We start from the raw sequence: 26,241 nt of genomic DNA on the forward strand, positions 1-26,241 counted from the left end.
TCTCTAGACTACCATAGCTGATGCTCTCTGGAAAGCGCCACCTCCAGGCAAGGAGGCCAACTAGCATAAAAATAGAGCATTAAACCACCAAAGCTAAGAACTCACAGAGAGTCCATCCCATTCCCCTGCCACCTCCACTGGAACAGGTACTGGTATCCATGGCTGAGAGACCCACAGACAGTTCACATTACAGAACTCTTTGCAGACAACCCCTAGTACCAGTCTGGGAGCCTGGTAAACTTGCTGGGTGGCTAGACCCAGAAGAGAGATAACAATTTCTATAGCTCGGCTCTTAGGAAGCCACATCCATAGGAAAATTGGGAGAGTACTATGTCAAGGGAACACCCTGTGAGACAAAAGAATCTGAACAGCCTTCACCCCGAGACCGTCCCTCTGACAGAGCCTACCCAAATAAGAAGGAACAAGTAAACCAACTCTGATAATATGACAAAACAAGGCTCTTTAACAACCGTCCCCCCACTGCCCCAAATCACACTAACTCACCAGCAATGGATCCAAACCAAGAAGAAATCCCTGATTTACCTGCAGAAGAATTCAAGAGGTTAGTTATTAAGCTAATCAGGGAGGCACCAGAGAAAGGTGAAGCCCAGTGCAAGGAAATCTAAAAAACGAAACAAGAAGTGAAGGGAGAAATATTCAAGGAAATAGATAGCATAAAGAAAAAACAGTGAAAACTTCAGGAAACATTGGATACGCTTATAGAAATGCAAAATGTTCTGTTAGGTCTTAGCAATAGAATTGAACAAGTAGAGTAGAGAAATTCAGAGCTCGAAGACAATGTCTTCGAATTAGCCCAATCCAACATGGACAAAGAAAAAAGAATAAGAAAATATTAACAAAGCTTCCAAGGAGCCTGGGATTATGTTAAACAACCAAAACTAGGGACCTGAAGTGTTCCTGAGGAAGAAGAGAGATCTAAAAGTTTGGAAAACATATTTGGGGAATAATCAAGGAAAACTTTCCCAGGCTTGCTAGAGACCTAGACATCCAAGTACAAAAAGCACAAGGAACACCTGGGAAATTCATCTCAAATATATGTGCCATTTTACTTATTTTTCTTGCCTTATTATGCCAGCTAGGATTTCCAGTATAATGCTTAATATCAATGATGAGAGTAGACATTCATGGTTTTTTTTTTTCTGATCTTAAGAGAAAACTTTCAGTACTTCATTATTAAATATGAGGTTAGGTAGGTTAAGTAAATTTTGTAAATATTCTATTATGTTCCAAGCTTACTGGAAGTTATAGCATGAACAGATGTTAAATTTTCTCAAATGCTATTTCTCTATCAACTAATATAATCACAAAAATTATCACAAATAATTTTTGTTTTATACTGATGATATAATGTATTACATTGATAGATTTTTTGAATATTGAACCAGTTATTATTGCTACAATAAAACCGACTTGGTTATGGTATAATATTCTTTTTATATGTTGCTGTATTCAGTTTGCTAATTTTTTGAGGACTTTCAGATCTGTGTTCATGATGAAAATTTGTGTGTTCATTTTCTTGTACTATCTTCCATCTGGTTTTGATATTACAGCTATTCTTGACTCACAAAATAAATTGGAAAGGGTCTTCTTCCTATTTTTTAACTTTTTTGGAATTGACTTTTTTCTTTAAATGCTTGATATTACTTCCCAGTGACATGACTTGTGCATAAAATGTCCTTTCCCATACCATTTTAACCATTATTTTAAGTTTCTTAATAAATTAACTTATTTTTGAGTAAATTTTGATAGCGTTCTGGTATGGTTTGAATGTTTTGTCCCTCTGTAACTCATATTGAAACTTAATGTCTAATGTAACAGTATGAAGAGATGGGGCATTTAAGAAGTTGTGTCATGAGGATTCTACCCCCATAAATGGATTCATGTATTCATGGATTAATAGATTAATGGATACGTGGATTAATGAGTTACCATGGGAGCAGGTTCATTATAACAACCAGTTTGGCTCTCAATGCACCTCTTTCACCCTGTGATGCCCTGTGTCAGGTAATGATGCAGCACCAGGCCCTCACCAGAAGCTGACCAGATGTGGCTGTCCAATCTGGGACTTCTCAGCCTCCAGAACTCTAAGAAATATTTTCTTTATAAATTAATTCGTCTCAGGAATTCAGTGATAGCAACAGAAGGGATGAAGACACTTTTCTCTTTCAAGAAGTTGGTCCATGTCATCTGAGTTGTAAATATTTTTGTTCATAGCGTTTTCTTCCAGTATCTTCTTATTAATTTTTTAACCTTTGCATGGTCTGTAGTAGTATTCACTGTTTTATTTCTAATATTGACAAAAATTGATGTCTTCCATCATTTTTTTCTTTATCAGACTAGTTAGAAGTTTATAAATTGTGTTATTTTTCCCATTAACCATCTTTATGTAGTTTTATTCATTTTGTGTGTGTGTGTCTTCTGCTATTAGTTTCATTGCTCTCTGCTCTTATTTTTATTATTTCTTTTCTTCTGATTTCTTTAGAATTACTGTTTCTAATTTTTCAAGTATCTTTAGAAAAGCTTTGATTTTAGATTTGAGACTTTCTTGTTTTCTAATATTAGTATTTATTCTAATAAACTTCCTTCTTAGCACTGCTTTTGATGTTGTATTTTAATTTTTGTTCAGTTCAAAATATTGTCTAATATCTATCGAGATTTCCTATTTAAGCTTTTAAATAACTTCGAAGTATATTTTTAGATCTCCAAATATTTGCACATTTTCCAGTTATATTTGATTTCATTATGATCAAGGAACATCCTTGTGTGTTTTCAATTGTTTTACATAAGGTTTCATTATCTTTTATAAGATAATGATTAATACTAACGAATGATTTCATGCCAACTTGAAAATAATGTCTATTCTACTGTCAGTTGGTAGAGTGTCCTATCAGTGCCAATTATATCCATTCGGTTTATGATACTGCTTAGCTATTCTATCTTCTTGAGGATTTTAAAATTTATTATTCTGTTGAAAACTTAGAGAAGCATTTCAAGTTTCCAACTACAGTTGTGGATTATATATTTCTACTCTGAGATTTCAAATACATGTGAAATATATATTTATATTTTCATGTATGTCAAATATATTTTAAAATATTTTCAAATTTTCTGGATTTCTTATTTTGTTTATTAATGTTTCCCTATTTTAACTTCTGTACCTTTAAATTTTAGTATCTAATGAATAAGTCCACACCTACTATTATTCTTTCCTTTGTTTTTTTCCTTGAAACTTTCAATGTTTTCTAGATTGAAATTGATATCCCTTTGTGACAGCACCGCCCCTAAAAAATTGTATTGTATTTGATTGCCATTGTATTCAGTGCATAATTTTAATGCTAACAAATTGGATAAATTTTTTAGAAAGTGGGCAGATTGACATTTCTGGCAGAACCCTAGGAGCAGAAAAAAATCTGAAAAATAAATAAGGTAACACCAGCAATATTTTTATATGTTGTTTTTAGTGTCATGTGTGACTTAGTCTCATTTCAGAACAGGGAATTTATGAACTCTGTGTATGGGGGTAGACAGAGTAAGGCCAATAGTAAAGATTTTCTAGCATTCCAAAATTAATCCTGCATTTATCCTGATAACAAATCCAGAAAAAGACCCTACCAGAAAAGAAAACTCCAGGCCAATATCCCTGATGAATACAGGTTCCAAATTTCTCAACAAAATACTAATAAACTGAATGTAATGGCATGTTAAAAGAATCATACGCGGCCGGGCGCGGTGGCTCACGCTTGTAATCCCAGCACTTTGGGAGGCCGAGGCGGGCGGAACACGAGGTCAGGAGATCGAGACCACGGTGAAACCCCGTCTCTACCAAAAATACAAAAAATTAGCTGGGCGTGGTGGCGGGCGCCTGTAGTCCCAGCTACTCAGAGAGGCTGAGGCAGGAGAATGGCATGAACCCGGGAGGCGGAGGTTGCAGTGAGCCGAGATCGCGCCACTGCACTCCAGCCTGGGCGACAGAGCAAGACTCCGTCTCAAAAAAAAAAAAAAAAAAAAAAAAAAAAAAAAAAAAAAAAAAAAAAAGAATCATACTCCATGATGAAATGGGATTGATTTCTAAGATATACAAGGATGGTTCAACATAAAGATCAATCAATGTAATACATCACATTTAACAGAATAAAGGAACAAAGAGAAAATTACATAATCACCTCAATAGATGCACAAAAAGCATTTCACAAAATTCAACCCTGTTCCTGATGATAAAAAGAAAAAAACACTCAACAAACTAGGAATAAAAGGAAATGCAAATTGAAACCACAGTGATATAATCACCTCAAACCTGTTAGGATGGTTACTATGAAAAAACAAAGGATAAATATTGGCAAGGATGTGAGGAAATTAAACCCCTTGTGTAGTTAGTGAGAATGTAAAATTGAGCAGCTACTATGGAAAACAGTATAGAGGTTTCTCAAAAAAATAAAAATATAATTACCATGTGATCCAGCAATTCCACTTCTGGGTATTTATCCAAAATAATTGAAATCAGGCTCTCAAAGAGGTATTTGCACTCCTACGTTCATAGCAGCATTACTCAGAAACGCCAAATGGTAGAAACACCTAAATGCCCTTTGAGAGATGAATGAATAAAGAAAATGTGATTTATATAGACAATGAGGTATTATTCAAATGTAAAAAGAAGGAAATCATGTCATATGACACAACTGTATTAACCTTGAGGGCATAACGTTAAGTGAAGTAAGCCAGTTAATAAAGGACAAATACTTCATGATCCCATTTATATGAGGTTTCTAAAGTAGTCAGACTCTTGAAACAGAAAGTAGAATGGTGGTTGTCAGGATGGCAAAGTTTAGAGATGTCTTTTATAGAGTTGTGATTATCGTGTTACTGGCAGGTCTTTGCTCTTGCCCCACTCTCAAGATGGGGGCAAGCCTTTTGTTCTCTGACCTTGGGTTCTTGGCCTCACGGATTCCAAGGAATGGATCCTTGGGCTGTGCGGTGAGTGTTATAGCTCTATTAGAAGCAGTGGGTGACCAAAGAGAACCGTGGAACCCAGCGACTAGTGTTCAGCTCGATTAGGACAAACCCGGGCACTTAGCTGTGCAGGAACAATGGCGACCCTCTAGCCCGATTGGGAGCAGCAATGGGCGCCTTGCTGGATCAGAAGTGCAGTGGACACCCTGCCAGATCCAGAGGGGTGGAAGTCAATGGGGGGTCTGTGATGGTGGCGTTCAGCAGTGGTTGACAGCAAGTGAAAGCTCAGCTCGAGCCAGAACAAACACAGACCAGAAGAGTGTGCAGTTGCAAGATTTAATAGAGTGAAAAGAAAGCTCCCATAATATGGGAGGGGACCCAAAGGGGTTGCCACCACCAGCTCAAATGCCGGGGGTTTATTTATTTATTTATTTTTTATTTTTTGAGACGGAGTCTCGCTCTGTCGCCCAGGCTGGAGTGCAGTGGCGCAATCTCGGCTCACTGCAAGCTCCACCTCCCGGGTTCAAGCAATTCTCCTGCCTCAGCCTCTCCGAGTAGCTAGGACTACAGGCGCCCGCCACCACGCCCGGCTAATTTTTTTGTATTTTTAGTAGAGACGGGGTTTCACCGTGGTCTCGATCTCCTGACCTCGTGATCCGCCCGCCTCGGCCTCCCAAAGTGCTGGGATTACAAGGGTGAGCCACCGCGCCCGGCCTTGCCGGGGGTTTATATCCCAATCATTGCCTCCCCCTGTGCTCTCAGGTGATAGATGATTTGATTATTTCTTTACCTCCTGCTTTTAGCCTAATTGGTATTTTAGTGAGCTCTCTTTACTACCTGATTGGTCGGGTGTGAGCTGAGTTACAAGCCCTGTGTTTAAAGGTGAGTGCCATCACCTTCCCCAGCTAGGCTTAGGAATTTTTAGTTGGCCTAGGAAATCCAGCTAGTCCTGTCTCTCAATAGTATAGAATACTCTACTGTACACTTAAAATTTTGTTAAGATGGGAGATCTCATGTTATATTTTTGTAACCACAATAATAATATTTTTAACCACAATAATAACAAGCATAATTAAGAAAGAAAAAAATATCAAAAATATGGAGTGTGACAGGCAGAATACTGAAAGTGCACTTCCCATCCAGTTCAATATCCCATGCCTTAATATCTAGAACCTATGACTATGATGATATATTGCTCTCATGATTATCGTATATGGAACAGTTGACTTTAAAATAGCCAGATTGTCTGGGTATATTAATCCAATCACATGAGCCCTAAGAGCAGAATGCCTTCTCTAGCTGGGAGCAGAAAATTAATCAGAGATTTAAAGCATGAGGGAGATTCTACCCACTGTTGGTGGTTTTGAAGCTGGTGGGAGACATGCTAAGAAATGCAGGTAGACTGCAGAAGCTATGGACAGCTCCCAGATGAAAGCAAGCAAGGAAATGGAGAGTTCAGTCCTACAGAGGCAAGAAACTGAATTCAGCACACAATCCAATGAGTTTGAAGGCAGATTACTCAACAAAATCTCCAGATAATAGCCCAGTCCCATCAATACCTCGATTTTGTCCTTGTAGGACACCAATCAAGCCTACCTAGTTTTCAGACCTGCAGAAACTATCTGTTATTTTAAGCCCTTAATTGTGGTAACTTGTCACTCAGCAGTAGACAATTAATATATAGAGTGGTAGCTGTAGGGAGACTCAGGAGTCCACTAAAATCTAACTTCATGTGAGAAAAGATTTATGTCTGATGTTTTCACTGCTGTATCTCAAGCACCTGTAACAATAATGAGCATTTAGTAGATACCCAATTAATTTTTATTTGATGAATAAATAAATCAAGAAAGAATTATTATTTGATCAATGTATATGTTGAAGGAAGAGAGTTAGTAGAGACAAGAGGGGACCATAAGAAAAAAAGTGATAATTAATGTCCAAAAACCTAGACACGGGACAGGATGACATCCAAAGAAAAAGATAATAAATGTATAATTGACATGCTCTATGATTGTGATTGGGGAAAGCAGAGAAGAATGTTTGTCATTTCAGATTGTGGTTTGCATATTCAGAATAAGGAATTAAAGAGATCTTAGTGGTGACACTATATTCTATATGAAATTGTATGGTATACAATTATCTGACAATTAATGTTGGAGAAAGCAATTTGCTGGGCTTAAGAGTAATAAAGAAAAAATTTTTGAATAAAGTATTATATACTATGGTTTCATATTTTAAGTTATTACAATTCTTGGTAAAGAAATTGTCCACAGAAAAGCTAAGGAAAGGGGTGATTAATATGTCTTCAGAACTGACATTAAAGGAAATATGCAATTAAGTTCTTAGATACTAGACTGTGATTTGCCCAGAATGGTACCAGAAATTAGTGTGGAATGAAGACAGAATGAGGAACTTGATAAATGCGAGCTCATAACTTTATGAACAAAAGACCAGAAATTGTTAGATAATGGATGGACTAAAAGAGGATGCAGAAAATTGTGTTTGGATGCCTTTGGCTCCTAAAGGAGAAGAGTTTAGCCCTTTTCATTTATGTGAAAAGGAAACGACTGGAAGTCTTAGTGAGGTACAAAGAGGTTACGAATACTACCTATAGAGACAAGATGCTATGGAAAATCAAAGACTTTCTTTCCTTGAAAGGGCAAAGGCAGAAAGAACTTATGAAGGAAAGCTGAAAGGGAGATAATAGGATCAGAGAGATGAGAAAGGACTGTAGTTCTTAACTTAGTGTGCCCCGTTTTTATCTATTATACCCTTAAAGATGAAATGTTAACAAAAAGAATTACATGTTGAATGGCCATTTGCCACCCATCTGTCTTAATAAAATGAAATCAAAGAAAATGATTTTTTTGCCTCTTAAAGCAATTACGTTAATGTTAATCAAGCACGATGAAATCATCGATATTTTGAACTATATGAAATTTTTAGATATCATTTCATATGGAAACATTAAAAATCCCAAGCTGTTGAAATTGTCAGTTTTAAATGCCAAAATATAAGTTGTTAATAGAATTTTAACAGACTGCCCTATGAGCTTTCAAACTTGGAATAAGAAGTCTGGAATGTTATCTGATATAAAGCTAAATTGAATAATATATAAAATTCTGTATTATTTCAAATTCTAAGAAATGAGGATGAAGTATAATATTAATCTTAAACATACTCTTAAATAAGTTCATTTTCTTTAACTATAGGAGAAAGTGTTAAAGATTCAAATTGAGTTTAAGAACCATAACTATTTTTGAAAAGTTCTCTCTTTAACTTTATAAATGCATATTCTCTCACCTCCAGATTGTACTTTATAAAAAATCATTAGATTGGAAAAAATGGCAGACGAATAGAAATGAAACTTGGAACTCTTACAGAACTTCTATTTTACAAAAATATAAAGATTTTAGCCAAGAATTTTATTATCAAAGCTGACTGCCAATTTTCCCATCGTACATCTTGAAAAACTTTATGCGCTTGCCCTTTCCTTGATAACATGAACATTGTCATAGAGTGCAGTATGTAGAAGTAAACTGTTGTTGTAATTTTTGAAAACATTATTTCCAATGCCCTCTAAAAAAAGGAATAGGCATTGGTAGACTTACTTATAAGTTACATCACAAGATAAAACACCAAACATACCTGATCAATAATAAAATTAATGTAATAAAAATTTATCTTGAAAATAGCCTTCGGAGTGTTTAATACCACAAATATTTTCAGAAACACAACCAAAACATTTCAAATAGCAAAGAGTTGTTAAGAAGCTCGTATATCACAATCAAAATAAAAGACAGAGCTAATGGTGCACAGATTAGTACAATGCCATTTAGTTTTAAATTATATCCAGTTGGTAATCTCTAAAGCAGCATTTGCAGATATTCTACTAAAAATGTAAGTGTAGGCCGGGCGCGGTGGCTCATGCCTGTAATCCCAGCACTTAGGGAGGCCAAGGCGAGCGGATCACGAGGTCAGGAGATCGAGACCATCCTGGCTAGCATGGTGAAACCCCGTCTCTACTTAAAAAAATACAAAAAATTAGCCGGGCGTGGTGCCGGGCGCCTGTAGTCCCAGCTACTCAGGAGGCTGAGGCAGGAGAATGGCGTGAAGCCGGGAGGCGGAGCTTGCAGTGAGCCATGATGGAGCCACTGCACTCCACCCTGGGTGACAGCAAGACTCCGTCTCAAAAAAAAAAAAAAAAAAAAAGTGCATGCAATACAGTTATTCATTAATACAATTTTATTGAAAACTTACAGTATGTCAGACACTGTGTTAGATGCTGGACAATCAATGTTGTGCACAGTAGGTCAAGCCTCTCCTTAAGAAGTTAACACATTCCTGGGATTCCAGGCAAAAAGAGAAGTATAATACAGTATGAAACATGGTGTAAATGAAGTGAGTAGTATTGCACTAAAGTAGTGTACCAGATTTAGAGGTAAAGAATGTATCTTTGAGAAACAGTTAAATAGATATCTCTGAGACATGAAGAAGGAATAGAGAAGTCAGGAGTTAAGATGGTGGAAAAAAATGCATTCAAGTAAAAAAGAACAGCTTGCATTTAGTACATACTTAAGAAAGAGGAAAGAGAGGATGGAAGGATATAACAAGAAAGGGAGGGAGAAAGGGGTGTAAGAAGGACAAGAGACAGAAAAGTGGTATTTTCTAAAAATAAGAGTTAGTAGGGATCGCTACAGCTTAGAATCTGAGTGAGAAACAGTAGTAAGAAATGAAACTGGAAATATCTGCATGAGCGGAATGACTTTGGAAGCCACGTGAAGAAGTTTGGATGTTTTCCTAAATACAATGGAGAGGTATTGTAGTTTTAAGCAGATGACATGATACTATTTCTAGAAAGAAAATTGGTTCCTAATGAAAAATAGACCGGCAGGGAAAAACACTGGTTAAGGAAATTGTGTAAGAGGTCTTTTAGGGAAGAATTAGTGCAGCTCTTAAAGAACTTCTATTTGACATAATATAAAGATTTTAACTGAAATCTTTATATTATTAAGGCAGGAGCTAAGTGGATAGAGCAAAGTTTGCAGATTTAGAAATATTTGAAAGGGAGAATGGAAAGAACTTGGCAAGTGATTAGATGTGGGTGGTGAGGAAGCAGGAGTCAAAAGATCATTTTGAACTAGCTCCAGATTTTTTTTTTTTTTTTTTGAGACAGAATCTTGCCCTGTCGCCCAGGCTGGAGTGCAGTGGCATGATCTCAGCTCACTGCAACCTCCGCCTACCAGGTTCAAGCAATTCTCCTGCAATTCTCCTGTCTCTGCCTCCCGAGTAGCTGGAACTACAGGCACACACCACTGTGCCCGGCTAATTTTTGTATTTTTAGTAGAGACTGGGTTTCACGATATTGGCCAGGCTGGTCTTGAACTCCTGACCTCAAGTGATCCACCTGCCTTGGCCTCCCAAGGTGCTGGGATTACAGGCGTGAGCCACCGTGCCCGGCTGACTAGCTGTAGATTTCTAAGTGAATACTTGAAGTGAGGATGGTGTTCTTCATTAAGTTATCAAATACTGGAGAAAAAATCAATTTAGTAAAGGTGAGAAGACTTGAGTCATGTTAATGAAGTCCCTCTGGCACATCGATATGTGCCAGATAAAGATTGATATAGATCTATAAATAGTCTTAATTATATATAGATCTATAAATAGTCATATACTATATATAGATCTATAAATAGTCTTATTTATAGATAGGTAGGTAGATAGAACTATCTATAAATAGGACTATTTATAGATCTATATATGTATATCCTAATAGTCATATTTATAGATAGGACTATTTATAGATCTATACATACCAATAGAGACTTGCACTGATGATATGAGATAGGCAGGACAAGTTCATAGGACTGTGACCTATGCAGTTGCACAAGTTTCCTTGCTCAGAAGGTTCCTATATTGATTTAGCAGTGTACTGTCATCATCTTGAAATTCTAAATAATTTTATTCTGAACTTATATTTTATAAGTGAAGTCCAGTAAGACAGTAGAACATACATGTGAACAGAAGAGATATGTGCAAAATGCATGCCTGTTGCATCTCCTTACCCCCCTTCTCATACAGCACCTGTGACGCCCTGTGACTACAGAGTTCCAGTAGAACTATAATCTGTGGAAGTTTAGGAAGACTCAAAGCAGGTACAAAGTAAGTCCATTATATTTATAATGAGTAATCAGAGATGCTGACAGCACTGAGATGTCATGCTTTTATGTTTGAATCAGAACTGTCTTCTAACACAGAAATAAGGTAATGACATTCTTTAAAAAAATGAATGATCAATATTATATCCTTTCCTTCTCATGTTATTGCTCTGCATTAACCAACCATTTATGCTGAAAATGTTAACATGAATGAAAGAGAAAGTTAGTCCAACCATAGCTTCCTTTTTATTTTAGTCCTTCCTTACTCATCAGCATGCCTAAGTAGAAAGTGTTGAGTGTATCAAGGGCTGAGAAGTGGAGAGGAGGTGATCAATGGGAGGGAAGGAGAGAATCAGGAGATGGCTAATAATGGTAGTAGAGTTTGCCTTTTGGGTGATGAAAATATTCTAAATTCCATTGTGATGATGGTTGCACAACTCTGTGAACAAACTGAAAACCATTGGATTGTACACTTTACATCAGTGAATTGTATTATATGAATTATATCTTAGTAAAACAGTTTTTTAAAAAGAAATGAAATAAAAACAGTCAAGTTAGTATTGTTCAATATTTCTACAGTTCTGATAAGGACAAAATGCATATGCATGTGCAGGCTATGAAACACAAATTGTATAAGGGTCATTCTGCATATGCATTCAATGCTCTTGTATTTGCATTTAAAATTGTCATTGTACAATATAAAAATGAATGACCCATTAAAATAGTGCACTACTTCAATACATTGATAAATGATGAATATACATTCCAGTTAGAGTTAAGCTGTAATTATGTAGCCAGAATATTGCAAGTATCTTGAGTACTATGCTGAAAATATATACATACAAAAATTTGTATGTCTGTCTTAGTAAAAAACTGACTTTTTAAATTTTGATAATAAAAGATTCATGTTTTTCTATAAAATGATAGAAACATTTGCAAAAAGACAGAATCACTTTTCCTTCAGTCCATATCTTTCCTCCATTTCTCTTACAGGAAAAACAAAACAAAACAAATCTTAAGTTCCTTGATTATTTTCTAAAGTTATCTTTCAAAGGAATGGGATATTGCACTTAAATTTTATTTTCTTGTAATTTATTTCAAGTACCTTAGGAAAATATTGTTAAATATATAGAAAGCATCTAGACATCAAATAAGATTTGAAAGAATTACATCAACGTAATACACTCTTTTGATAAAATGAAGAAATATATACTATTCATCTCTCTAGTTTTTTATCATTAACAAGGTGAATAAAATGAATTCTCAAAGGTCAACCAATTTCCATGTTGATGACTGAAACAGGTCTGAATTCCAGAGAATGTTACTCCAACTCAACTTATTAATCCTATTGTAATGAAACCCAGGCTCAACTGCTTGCTGCTCAAAAGCCAGACATGAGAGAGAGGAGTTGGTGGGAGGAAAAGCAGGTTTATTCAGAGAGCAAGAAAACTGAGAGATGATGAACTAGCATTCTAAAGTACCCATAAAAACTAAAAAGAAAATAAAAAGTATGAAGCACTATCTTACATTTTAAATTTCACCACAGGGTTTTTAAAGAGAAAGTTGGTATGGGAGACATGCAGGAATGATACGAGGTGCAGGGTATGTGTGTCTTTGTTCTAATGGCTATCTTGGGCAATCACCCATCTAGAGGTCTGGTTGATGATATCTTGACATCCACCCAATGGTTGTGGACTAATTGTTGCCAACTCCCTAGAAGTGGGAGGATTCTACAGGGGCTCCATGCCTGGTTTGTTTCAAGGTTAGCCTCTGGGATTTCTCAAACAAGAACATAATTAGATAAGCATGTATTGCCAGAGGAGATTATCTGAGAGGAAGGGAAGAAAATCGTGAAAGAGGAGGGAAAAAAGAAAATGAGTGATTTGGTAAGTTAGAAATGCAGAGAAATTGTGTAGATAAGTAGCAAGAATACTCCAGGAAAACAAATCATATTTGAGAAAAGATGATATAGCTGCCTAAATATTGAGTCTAAATTTGTATACATGATAGGTATACAGCTTATGTAACTATTATCTATTGAAGCTAAACTCTGTTAAATGCATAAGTAATACTAATATGGCCAGGCCAAGACTAAGACCTTGTTCTTCATTTCAAACTTCTTATGTATGTTGCTAATGTTTGGATAACAATTTTTAGTTTCCTTTACATTGTTTCAGAAGAACTGAGCATATACATCTAAACTTAATATAAATTACAGGTGGTAATAACAATGAGGAATTATGAAGAGAAGTTTGCCTATGATACTATCCTCACAATACGACTTAGATTCAAACCTGCCTTTGAGTATGGGTCTAATAATAGTTACTTTACCATAAATTTAAAGTCACTAACATACCTCCTGGGACTGTCTCCCTATGCCTAATCATGTAACAAAAGGTTTTGACTTATTTTAAATGCAATATAGTCAAATTAGCCAACACCATCTTTCATAGCAGTAGAGAGAAAAACGAGCTGTTTTTATTTTACAAGCTATAGACCTATACCATTACAATCAAATGTACTTTATTCTCTGTCTGAGTTTAAGGTTAGTGCTGCTTGTCTAATTTTAATGACCAAGTCATACTTATTCTCACTCAATAATACATTCAGTTTCAAATGACTTGGAGAGCTTCACTATCTGAAATTAACATGCATTAATCACTTGAGTAAGATATAAAGCCCATGAGGCCAATCTGTAACAATTACTACTTCAATATTTTTCACTAGCTCTATCTCTACTTCAACAAATCAATATTTTATAAACTGGAAAATAGGTAGGTGGACCCCAGCCTTCACAGACTTAGTAATCTATTAAATTACTTTAATATTTTATACTCCACTTTTCTTTAAAATTTTATAGTTACTAAAAATTTCAAATAAAAAATGTCTTTGATTCCAGAAAAAACAATAATGCATTACTTAAACACATCATCCAAACAATGGCAAATGCATGACTTATTCATATATCAATGGACTCCCTAAGTATTGATGGTCAGTTATAATACATTAGGTGCCTTCAGAATTAAACACTTAATGTATTCAACAAAATAGATTATGAGGTTGAATATTTCACTAAAGAAATAGAATTAGTACTGGGAAAAATGGATTTTTTGCTATGAAATTCTAGAACGAGAAATACAATCCTGAATTTGAGAACTCAGTATGTGTTTATTAGTCAAGTGGACATTAATGAGAAAAGTTTTAGTGACATGAAAGATAAGGCTATACAATATATCCAAACTGAAGCAAGAGAAAAAATATTGATTAAAAACAAAGCAAAGTAAAAGAGCAGAGGTATGTATTTTTATATATATACACATACATACACACACATATGCATACATACATACACACACAACACATAAACATATATCCACCATGATTAAGTGGGCTTCATACTAGGAATGCAGGGATGGTTTAACATGTGCAAGTCAATACATGTGATAAACCACATAAACAGAATTTAAAACACAAATCACATGATCATCACAATAGATGCAGAAAAACATTTGACAAAACCTAGCATCCTTTAATAATTAAAATCCTCAGCAAAATCAGCATACAAGGAACATACCTTAATGTAACACAAGCCATCTATGACAAACCCACAGCCAACATAATACTGAACAGGGAAAAGTTGAAATCTTTCCCTCTAAAAACTGGAACAAGACAAGGATTCCCACTCTCACCACTTCTATTAAACACAGTACTGGAAGTCCTAGCCAGAGCAATCAGATGAGAGAAAAAAATAAAGGGCATCCAAATCAGTAAAGAGGAAGTCAAACTCTCACTGCTGATGATATGATCGTATAACTAGAAAACCCTAAAGACTCCTCCAAAATGCTCCTATAACTGATAAATGAATTCAGGAAAGTTTCAGGATACAAAATTAATGCACACGAATCAGTAGCTCTGCTATATACTAAAAACAACCAAGCTGATAATCAAATCAAGAAGTCAACCCCTTTTACAACAGCTGCAAAAAAAAAAAAAAAAAAAAATTAAAATACTTAGAAATATACCTAACCAAGGAGGTAAAAGACCTCTAAAGGAAAACTACAAAACACTACTGGAAGAAATCATAGATGACAAAAAACAAATGGAAACACATCACATGCTCATGGATGGGTAGAATCAATATTGTGAAAATGACCATATTGTTAAAAGCAATCTACAAATTCACTGCAATTCCCATCGAAATACCACCATCATTCTTCACAGAACTAGAAAAAACTACCCTAAAATCCATAGAGAAACAAAAGAGAGCTAGCATAACCTAAATGTTAGTTTTTGAAAAGACTATTAGGTTAAACTCTAGAAAAGTTAATTAAGTACAAAGAAGGTACAACTTACCAATATTAAGAATGATACAGGCAAAATCACTACTGATCTTAAGGATATTATAATTAAAGTTACCCGAATTAATGCAAAACAAGTGGAAATTCTTAATAGTTTTATATTTAATTAAAATAATTGAATCTATAACTAAAAACCTTCCCATAAATAAATCTCCAAATTAAATAACCTTGACTGGCAAATTTTCTCAAACATTTAAGAAAGAAATAATATCAATTTTACACACATGTTCCAAAGAATGGAAAAAGAAGAAACATTTATCAACTAATTCTATGAAGTAAGCAAAACCATGATAATTGAAAGCTTACAGAGACATTAAAAGGAAAAAAGAAGTGCAGACAATACCTCTTATCAGCATAGACGCAAAATATAAGTGCTAAGTTGGCAAATAAAAAATATATATGACAAAACAATGTATCCATCATGACAAAACTGGGTTTAATCTTGGACTATAAAGGTTATTTAACATTTAAAAAACAGCCAACGTAATTTTCCAAATTTACAAAACGAAAACCTTTAAATACTTCAATGGATGCAGACTAAGCTCTTATAAAATTTAACAACTATTTATATAAAAATCAAACTCTCTCAGCCAGCTAAAAAACAGGAACATTATTATGCCAAAGAAGTTATATAACAATAACCAAATGGTTGCAGCAAATATCATTTACAGAAAAAGTGACAACTTCCCTCTGAAATTTGGAATGAGGTAAAGAAATCCTGTATCACTATTTCTAGTTATATTTTACTGAAATTACTACCAAAGCAATAATGAAAGAAAAAAATAAAACAAGAAAATATACAGGGACAATATACAACTTCTCGGTATAAAATAATTTTTATACAGGGAAAACAAAATTGAAAAAACTGCAGAAGGATCTACAAGGAAACTATAAAAATTGAGTTAGGAAGGTTGCAAGATTTAAGGCCAATATACAATAAAAGGACAAATTATTTCTGTACAACACCAACAAGCTGTTAGAATATGAAATTATAAATATGATACCATTTGCAACAGCAAAAAAAAATCATCAATATGAAAGACATAAAATACCTCAGCACTGGAAGCTCTGTCACTATTGAGAAAATGTGAAGGTATCTTCAGTAAATGGAAGTTAGTAACATGTTTATGAATTGAAGAATTCAATATTGTAAAGAAGATATATAAATTCCTCAAAATCCCAATCAACATCCCTGCAAGTTTTATTAGTAATTGGGAAGTTGCTTCTCAAGTAGACGTGGGAATGCATCACATCTAAAATACCCAAGACATATTTGGAAAAGAACAATATTGGAGAACTTACAATACAAAATATCATGAATCTGTATAAAGCCACGGTATTTAAGACAGTAGGCAGTATTTAAGACAGTAGGGTATAGGTTAAGGATAAACACATTTATAAAGGGAACAGAGTACAGTTCATAAATAGGCCTACACATACACTCAAAGTTATTTTATGACAAAGGTGCCACTGCAATACAATAGGGAAATAATAAGCTTCCTAATCAATAGTGTTGGGTAAATTGGATTTACATACAAAAAGTTTTCACCCATATCTCATCCCATACACAAAAATTAATTATACATTTAAACATAGGTCTGAGTATAGATAATTAGACAATAAAGTTCACTGAAGATGACAGAGGATAATTCATTCATGAGCTTGGGAAAGGCAGATATTTTTTAAAATAGAGTCTCAAAAAGCACTAACCATAAGTGATTAATAAATGTACAAAAATGAAGGAAATAGAGAATCTCCTTAAAATACCACAGTAATAATTTTTGCAAGCAAGATTCAATAGTAGATACCAAAGTGAAAGCACAGCATATTTGCATCATCCTCAAGTAAAATAGAAACCTTATAGTGGAGAGACCTGGCAGTTATCCCTTAAACCAGTGATTCAGACTTAATAAGGCATATTAATGTTTTTAACCCCTAATATGACTCACTGAAAAGAAAATATCACTTCTGTGGTATTCTCAAGAAAAATGTGTAACACAATTTTATCATTAGATAACATCAAACTGGTAGCAAACCCAAACTGAGGGGCATTAAACAAAGTAATTTACCAATTTTTCAAAACTGTCTAAATCATAAAAGGGAAAACTGAGAAGCTGTGACAGGTAGAATGAGACTAAGGAGGGACAGAAGTAAATGCAATGTGAAATACCGAATTGAATCCTGAAAACAGAAGAACGATATTAATGGAAAAAACTGTAAAATTCAAAGAAAGTCTAGTTTACTTATTAGTTTCACAATGTTAATTTCTTAGATTTGATGTATTTTTATGGTTATATGTTAACATTACAGAAAGATATTATAAGTTAATGGGAAATGGTAAATTTTCTGAAGTACTTTTAGACAAATCTGTATTACGTGATCACTAAAAATCATATTGGCAAAAACATGTAATATATTAGATATAAACTTTTAACCTTTAGGGAAATAATCATAATTATATATACCAAATGAGTGAAAAATGACTAAAAAGACAGATATCAAACTCAAATATTTTCTCTATAAGTATGTATTTCTTTCAAATTACAGGAATATTTTAACACAGTATATACACAGTATAAACCAACTGTGTTTAACTCCATTTATTATTTGATCAGCTTAACTGAAGATACTGTGGCACTAAAATAAAATAAAATTTAAATTGCCTATTTCCAAATTGGTTTATGTAACATGGTGCCTTTTGTTGCTGCTGTTGTTTGTTTTGTTCTTTTTTCTTGTTGTTGTTTGTTTTGTCGTGTGTGTGCGTGCACGCATGCGTTTTTGGTAAGAACTGAATATATTCCTTTTTCTTGTATTGATCTGCATTTGTAAGAAAAGCAGTGAAAGAATAAATATACTGACACCCTGCTAGTTAAGGTTTTCAGTGCTCTGCTCCATTGAATGGAAGCCTTCACTATTTTTATTCACATATATATTAATTCAGTCATTATTTTTTTCTTTAATGTGGGTTTATTAGGAAACTTCTCTATAATTGGGCTTATATGATATACACAGATTTCCATTTTCCAGAAAGTAAATCAGACGGATGGTGACTGGTAATTGACATCCCTGTGTGACCTCATACCTATCAAATTAAACCAAATTTGGCAGTTGATGGGATGTGGCTACTAAAAACCTCAATGCTTGCATTTACATAGTTTTGTCACTGATAGCTTTAATGGTCCTTGATTGCCCAAAAGTATGGTTGGCATTACAGTTTTGTTTCTTTTCCAATTTCAAATCAACCAATCTTTTCTCTGCAGGGTATAAACTGTAGTTACTTTACCTTTAATGATAACACATTTTATTTATTTGCCCACAGAAAAATCTCAAATTTCCAATTGATTTTTATCTTTTTTTTTTATCATTGTACTTTATGTTTTAGGGTACATGTGCACAATGTGCAGGTTTGTTACATATGTATACAGGTGCCATGTTGGTGTGCTGCACCCATTAACTCGTCATGATTTCCAGTTTCATCCATGTCCCTACAAAGGACATGAACTCATCATTTTTTATGGCTGCATAGTAGTCCATGGTGTATATGTGCCACATTTTCTTAATCTAGTCTATCGTTGTTGGACATTTGGGTTGGTTCCAAGTCTTTGCTATTGTGAATAGTGCCACAGTAAACATACGTGTGCATGTGTCTTTATAGCAGCATGATTTATAGTCCTTTGGGTATATACCCAGTAATGGGATGGCTGGGTCAAATGGTATTTCTAGTTCTAGATCCCTGAGGAATCGCCACACTGACTTCCACAATGGTTGAACTAGTTTACAGTCCCACCAACAGTGTAAAAGTGTTCCTATTTCTCCACATCCTCTCCAGCACCTGTTGTTTCCTGACTTTTTAATGATGGCCATTCTAACTGTTATGAGATGGTATCTCATTGTGGTTTTGATTTGCATTTCTCTGATGGCCAGTGATGATGAGCATTTTTGCATGTGTTTTTTGGCTGCATAAATGTCTTCTTTTGAGAAGTGTCTGTTCATGTCCTTTGCCCACTTTTTGATGGGGTTGTTTGTTTTTTTTCTTGTAAATTTGAGTTCATTGTAGATTCTGGATATTAGCCCTTTGTCAGATGAGTAGGTTGTGAAAATTTTCTCCCATTTTGTAGGTTGCCTGTTCACTCTGATGGTAGTTTCTTTTGCTGTGCAGAAGCTCTTTAGTTTAATTAGATCCCATTCATCAATTTTGGCTTTTGTTGCCATTGCTTTTGGTGTTTTAGACATGAAGTCCTTGACCATGCCTATGTCCTGAATGGTAATGCCCAGGTTTTCTTCTAGGGTTTTTATGGTTTTAGGTCTAACATGTAAGTCTTTAACCCATCTTGAATTAATTTTTGTATAAGGTGTAAGGAAGGGATCCAGTTTCAGCTTTCTACATATGGCTAGCCAGTTTTCCCAGCACCATTTATTAAATAGGGAATCCTTTCCCCATTGCTTGTTTTTGTCAGGTTTGTCAAAGATCAGATAGTTGTAGATATGCGGCATTATTTCTGAGGGCTCTGTTCTGTTCCAGTGATCTATATCTCTGTTTTGGTACCAGTACCATGCTGTTTTGGTTACTGTAGCCTTGTAGTATAGTTTGAAGTCAGGTAGCATGATGTCTCCAGCTTTGTTCTTTTCAGTTAGGATTGACTTGGTGATGCGGGCTCTTTTTTGGTTCCATGTGAACTTTAAAGTAGTTTTTTCCAATTCTGTGAAGAAAGTCATTGGTAGCTTGATGGGGATGGCATTGAATCTATAAATTACCTTGAGCAGTATGGCCATTTTCACGATATTGATTCTCCCAACCCATGAGCATGGAATGTTCTTCCATTTGTTTGTATCCTCTTTTATTTCATTGAGCAGTGGTTTGTAGTTCTCCTTGAAGAGGTCCTTCACGTCCCTTGTAAGTTGGATTCCTAGGTATTTTATTCTCTTTGAAGCAATTGTGAATGGGAGTTCACTCATGATTTGGCTCTCTGTTTGTCTGTTATTGGTGTATAAGAATGCTTGTGATTTTTAACTTTAGGCACTCTAATTCCAACACTAAGACTTTGGGTGGCTTTTCCCAATGCAATACTTATCAAGTTATCATTGAATTATAAAATATGCTGCTATGTGCTATAAAATGTTCTCCTGAAAGAACAATTGTGATGCATTAGCTAACAAAAACCTTTGTTACCTCACAAAGGAGAATTTGACAGTTCTTCACTTCCCTGGTACTTCATGCCTAAGAAAAATATGCAAATAAGAAAGCAAACTTTTGGAGGAGGGATGCACATGCACATTAGTTGACAATGCTTTTTATAATATTTCTAATCTATCAAGAGTAAAAAGTTAGAATATATTTTTCAGTTTAAATCTCTAGAGGTTTTCAATTAATATTACAAGGATTGAATTTAATTTATTACACACCTACTATAGAAGAAATATGACTTGTATTCTTAGAGTTTTAGAAATAAGGACGGAAAATTTATAAATGGACTCATTTTTAAACCTCACCAGAATGCTTCATTCCTTCAGATTTCTAAATCACCAAAATAATATTTTTAACTTTACATTACTGGGAAATAGTATGCATATTTTGTTTAAAAAGCAATGTTCACACTAATGGTGGCTTTATATTAATTTTCCCATAAAAAATCTTCATGATAAATTAAAGATAATTGAGAAATTTTGGCAATGTGGTGTTAAAGAAAGCTTGATTTTAAAAAAATATAAAGAAAACAAAGATGATGGCAACAAACAGAAGATAGAAGTTAGAATATGTATCACTTCAAGTGAAATGTAGCTACATTGACAACATTTAGACCCCTTTAATATTCCCTTTAACTGTAGTTGTCTTAAAAATTACCTCTACCTACACTGGGACCCGTATCAGGTAATGAACTATCATAAGTGGGAGACAAAGACTTAGGACTGGCAGTCTTTGTGATAAAGCCTGAATGATAAGACTCTTATTTGTCATTTTCTTGTATAACTACTTCATTCTCACTACTTCATTTTCATTACTCCCTCAATTAAAGATATTGGTTAAAGATATTATGAAAAGAACATGTTTTTGATATGCTTTTCATCTGGGTCAGGGAAAAATTATATTACCTGTGAAAATTTGTGGAAAGAATGAAGACTTCTTAAATATCTTAATAATTTAGCATCAACTTAGGATATTCTAAAATACTGGCAGGGGGAAAAAGGAGATGATTTTAAGCATTACTTATATAACATTTCAAAAAGCTCAAACCATATAAATGCATTGCTCAAGAAACTGAGAATCTTAATACAACTTGTTTTTTCCTTCAGGTTATTTAAAATTGAATCACATGGTCTTCACAATGTATAAGAAAACAAAATTAATATAGTTATAACAGTCTGAATATTTTCTTCTTAGAGGTATGTTTTCCATCCTCTCTGCCAAAGGAAAAAAATAGTCAATTTAAAATAAAATAGAGCATTGGAAACACAGCAAAGGAATTCTCTGTCACACTTCCTGCTAGTTTCAAGCTATTTTCATTATACTTGGCTCATCTTGAGTATTTTCAGCCAAAATGTTATTCAGGCTCCCTGAAGTACATTTCCTGGGGGTGGGGAGCAGATTTTTTATCATTGTATAATAGCATTTAATATATCAAAATGACATTTGAAAATGTCAAGAGGATGTAAGTTTGAGTATGTGTTTGTGTTACACACACACACACACACACGTACAGATGTCAAAGCCCCAAATCTTTGAATTCTTCAAAAGTTACTCAATATTTTTTAAAAAGTATTACTGCGAAGTTTCAGTAACTTGAATAAAGGTTAAACAGCTCATATTGCACTAATAATTTAGAAACATGGTTCATTTGGTGATGGCAGAGGTATTTTTTTGTTTTTTGAGTTTTTTAACCAGTGCTGTATTTCATCTTCTGTTTCAAGAAAAAGACAGAGAGAATACACACAACAGAATCTAGAAAATCTGACTTCTGGTCTCTATTTATATATTCTTTAAATGAATACATATTATGATAAATGTATTTATTAAGTGTTCTATTGTGCAATTACTGTATTCCAGGTACTATGTATATCACAAAGGTAATACAATAGAATCTAACATAATTTACAGAAGAAACAACATTTTGATTATTCACTAAAGTGTTAGTAAAATAAATACTTTTAAACCTGTATCTTCTTTTCTTATAAACTATTCTAGATATAGCAATGAGCCCTTCCTTAAATAGCCTCCACTAAGCTTTTCCATATTATAAATAATGCAACAGCAAGTTATTATAATTAGCTCAAAGATTATATATTTACTATAATAAAAACTGTACATTATTAAATTATTATTTCAACTTTGTGGACATTGGCCAAAACACCCTAGAGTCTCTTCCTGATCAAGAACAAAAACAAAACCAAGAAACCACCCCACCAAAATCCACATATGTCTTCCAGAGATTTTATCTTATTAACTGGCACAATTACCTACTGAATTGCCAAAGTAGAAACCTTGAAAGAAACTCCTCCTCCTTTTGTTTGTAGAATTTGAAATCTGCATTTTTCCATGGAGAATAATTGTTTACATTTTTGCTTTCATTTACCTCAGGAGCCAGCAAAATTCACTGGTTAGGAGCATGGGCTGTGGAGCCAAGCTACTTAGTTTGCTAGCACAGCTTCTCCACTTCTGTTGTGTGACTTCAGACATGTTATCATGGAACTGTTGACTTCTTTAAAAGACTAAGTTGAAAAATTATATTTACTTCATTAAGCATTAAGTGACAATACATTGTACATGGTGCTCAGTATCTATTAGTATCTATTCTCTTTGGCTTGTTTTCTTTGATAATTCTACCACTTTCATCCCATCTATTTTCTATTGTTTAGTAATTATTCAATTCCTAAACTTCTTTGTATGATAATGATGTTTTTTATTTTCCAGCAATAATATGGTTCTTTCAATCATATTTGGACATATGCTATCAGTGTGCAATTTTGAACTAAATATTACTTCTAAACAGTCTTATAGCTTCTTGAATTTCCCCTTCTATCGGTTCATATCACTTTGTGTGTACCTTGTTTTCCTAAATTTGCATTGTAAGATGGCAGGACCCATGCTTGTCTTCTTCCATGGCCCCAGTATCTAAGTAAGAATCTTGTATATAATAAGCATTCACTGAAATTAAATTAAATTAATTAACTAATATATTAAGAATAAAAGAGAGCAAGAATAAATATACATACCTCATCCTCAACCAGAAAAATGACCTCTGGGGAAATGACAGTCCACCACAACTTTTCTTTGATGATGAATGTTAGATGCCCTTAAAGGATAAAAGAAAGGAGCATTTAGAAACACCATCATAGTTACTTTGTATTCATTTCTTTATTTATTCCAATCAACTGACTCAGGAGATAGATTTCTTTATCTTCCTCTTTTCGGATGAGGCAAATTAGGCTCAAAGAGATTGTAAGACATCAGCGGTGACCGAGGAAACCTAAATATCAACTGGTTCTTATGTAACCAATTCATGCCTGCTACCCATGGTGGTGATTCCAGTCAAAGGGAGCTTCCTGGGTTTTCAAGGCATCCCCAAGGAGCATCATCTTGGGTCTATCAGAGAAAGACTACCCTTAACCCTTTTCTTGTCTTAAAATATGTCACAATATGGCGTTAACTGTGGAAATATATGAAGACCACCCAAATGAGAACAAGCAAAGGCAGGTTTTTTTTGGAGTTTACCATAGCAAGAGAAACAGTTATCATCACTTGCATTTTACAGAGACTTAAGCAGACTGAGAGTTGGGAAAGCTTTGTAGTAGAAAAAAACAGAAGGTTTTAGGTATGCCCTTTTTGGAGGCTGTTGGCATGGGAATGCTGGAGGTAGTCAAACTAGAAGTGGGGAAGCATATGCGATTAAGAGTGCATTATTTTGCTTTCTCCAGTTGGTCCTAAGTGGGAAGCAGCTGCAAAAAATAGGAAAGCCATCAGTTATTAATCAAGTTCTTGTCATTTTGAGCCAATTGCTTAAAATGGAATCACATGGTCTTTACAATGTGTAAGAATACAAAATTAATATAGTTACAATAGTCTGAATATTGTCTTCTTAGGAGGTATGTTTTCCATCCTCTCTACCAAGGAAAAATTAATCAAAAACTTTTAGAAATAGAGCATTAGAAATACAGAAAAAAAAATCCTCATTATACTTCCTGCTGGAAGCAAGCTATTTTAATTATACTTAGCTACAGGGGGTATTGCTTGACCTCCTAGAGTGGTTGCAACAGATAGTAGGTTGGCTTCCTTGGCTGATTGCTGCAGGTTGTGAGTCAGACTTCTATTTTTATTTATACCCTGACCATTGTTCATTTGTATATCCAGTCTTTATACATATTAGTATAAAGCAAATAGTAAATAAGAGTTATCAGAACATAGCACTACACTTTTCAACTAACATGAATAATGGAGTGACATATACTAACCATACAAAGAGAAAATTTTAAATGGCAAACTATATTAGTCCAATGTTTAAAAAGCATGGCAAAGGTTTGACTCTATATTATAAAGTAAATAAATGAAGGTACCAAAGGGAAAAATGTGGCTTACCATGATGAAAATTATAGGAATTAGAAAGATGTACTAGTCTGATGAAAGCAAGTCCACTTGCTCTATTAAAAATAAGCATAAACAAGACCAGTGATCACCTTGATGAGTTGAAACCTAGTTATTGGTATTTTGGATACTGGGGTCTGAAAAATCTATTATCATAACATGTAATCAGAAAGATTAGAAAGTGGCAATAACTTGGAGATAATAGTCAAAACGGAGGTGAGACAATTAAGGAGAAAACAGGTCAGTGGTTAGAGATGAAGAAAAGCAATCCAGGAGGTCGATGCAGTGAACAGGAAGCAACCTCTGATCAGTGATAGGAATAGTGGTTTGTAGGACATCCCAATAGATGAGGACCAGGCGCTGCTGAAGTACACAGTCACATTTCATCTGGAAATGCAGAGTTCAGCCTATGAGATGAAAAATCAGTAGTAGCTCAAATCTGGCACACTGGAAGGGTGAGATAAGGTAATAAAATGTAGTTGAAAGTCTAAAATAATAACCGCAGGAGCAGCAGCTCCTGACAATGATAATCCTTCCCCCATTTTTGACCTATCAAAATGGTGGCAGTGTTCCTAACTGAAATCCTAGTGCCTCTGGCTTGCCCATCAGCTAGTCATTTGCCTTTAAGTAAGTTATTATTTTCTGTCTCTTGGTAAAATAAAAGTTACACTAAATCATCTCTATCCTTTGCTGATTCAACAGAGCAACCAGAGTCACTCCTATTTCCATTGCTTACATGAGTGAGAGATGTGAGTATTGCCCAGTGGAACAGACGAGAAGTAATCACAGATATTATTGCAAAAATCAGAAAATCAAAGAACAACAGAACTCATTTGACTGTATGGGGCCTAAGAACTTATTAGTGAGAGAGAAATGCACAGCACAGTATCATATTTAAATATAATGAGTTAGCAAAAGAAGTATGTGTTATTGGATCTCGTTATTCCTTTCCTCTTTTGTTCTAACTAGAAACCAGTACTTCTGAGCCATGGTGAAGATACACATGGTGAAGTTGCACATGACTGAGACTGGCTATGTGAACAGTAGACAAAATTTTTTTCAGGCAGTTCTTGTCAGATGGAATTTTAAGGCAGCATTCCCATAAATTCTGTAACTCTAAGTAAGTGATTTTTGCATAATGTGAAACTTGAAAACAAGACATATTTTCTTTAAGTCTAAAAAT

At 34.5% G+C, this 26,241-nt stretch overlaps 1 long non-coding RNA gene across 1 annotated transcript; it reads left to right on the top strand.

Moving 5' to 3' along the window:
* LOC116484094 (uncharacterized) lies at positions 1-25,927 on the top strand. The gene is made up of 3 exons (XR_009210138.1): positions 1-146; positions 11,050-11,130; positions 25,761-25,927. It is a non-coding gene; the product is annotated as an uncharacterized LOC116484094 (long non-coding RNA).
* The last annotated feature ends 314 nt before the right edge of the window (positions 25,928-26,241 follow it).

Source organism: Hylobates moloch, unplaced genomic scaffold, assembly GCF_009828535.3.
Source record: "Hylobates moloch isolate HMO894 unplaced genomic scaffold, HMol_V3 SCAFFOLD_15, whole genome shotgun sequence".
Taxonomy (NCBI): Eukaryota; Metazoa; Chordata; class Mammalia; order Primates; family Hylobatidae; genus Hylobates; species Hylobates moloch.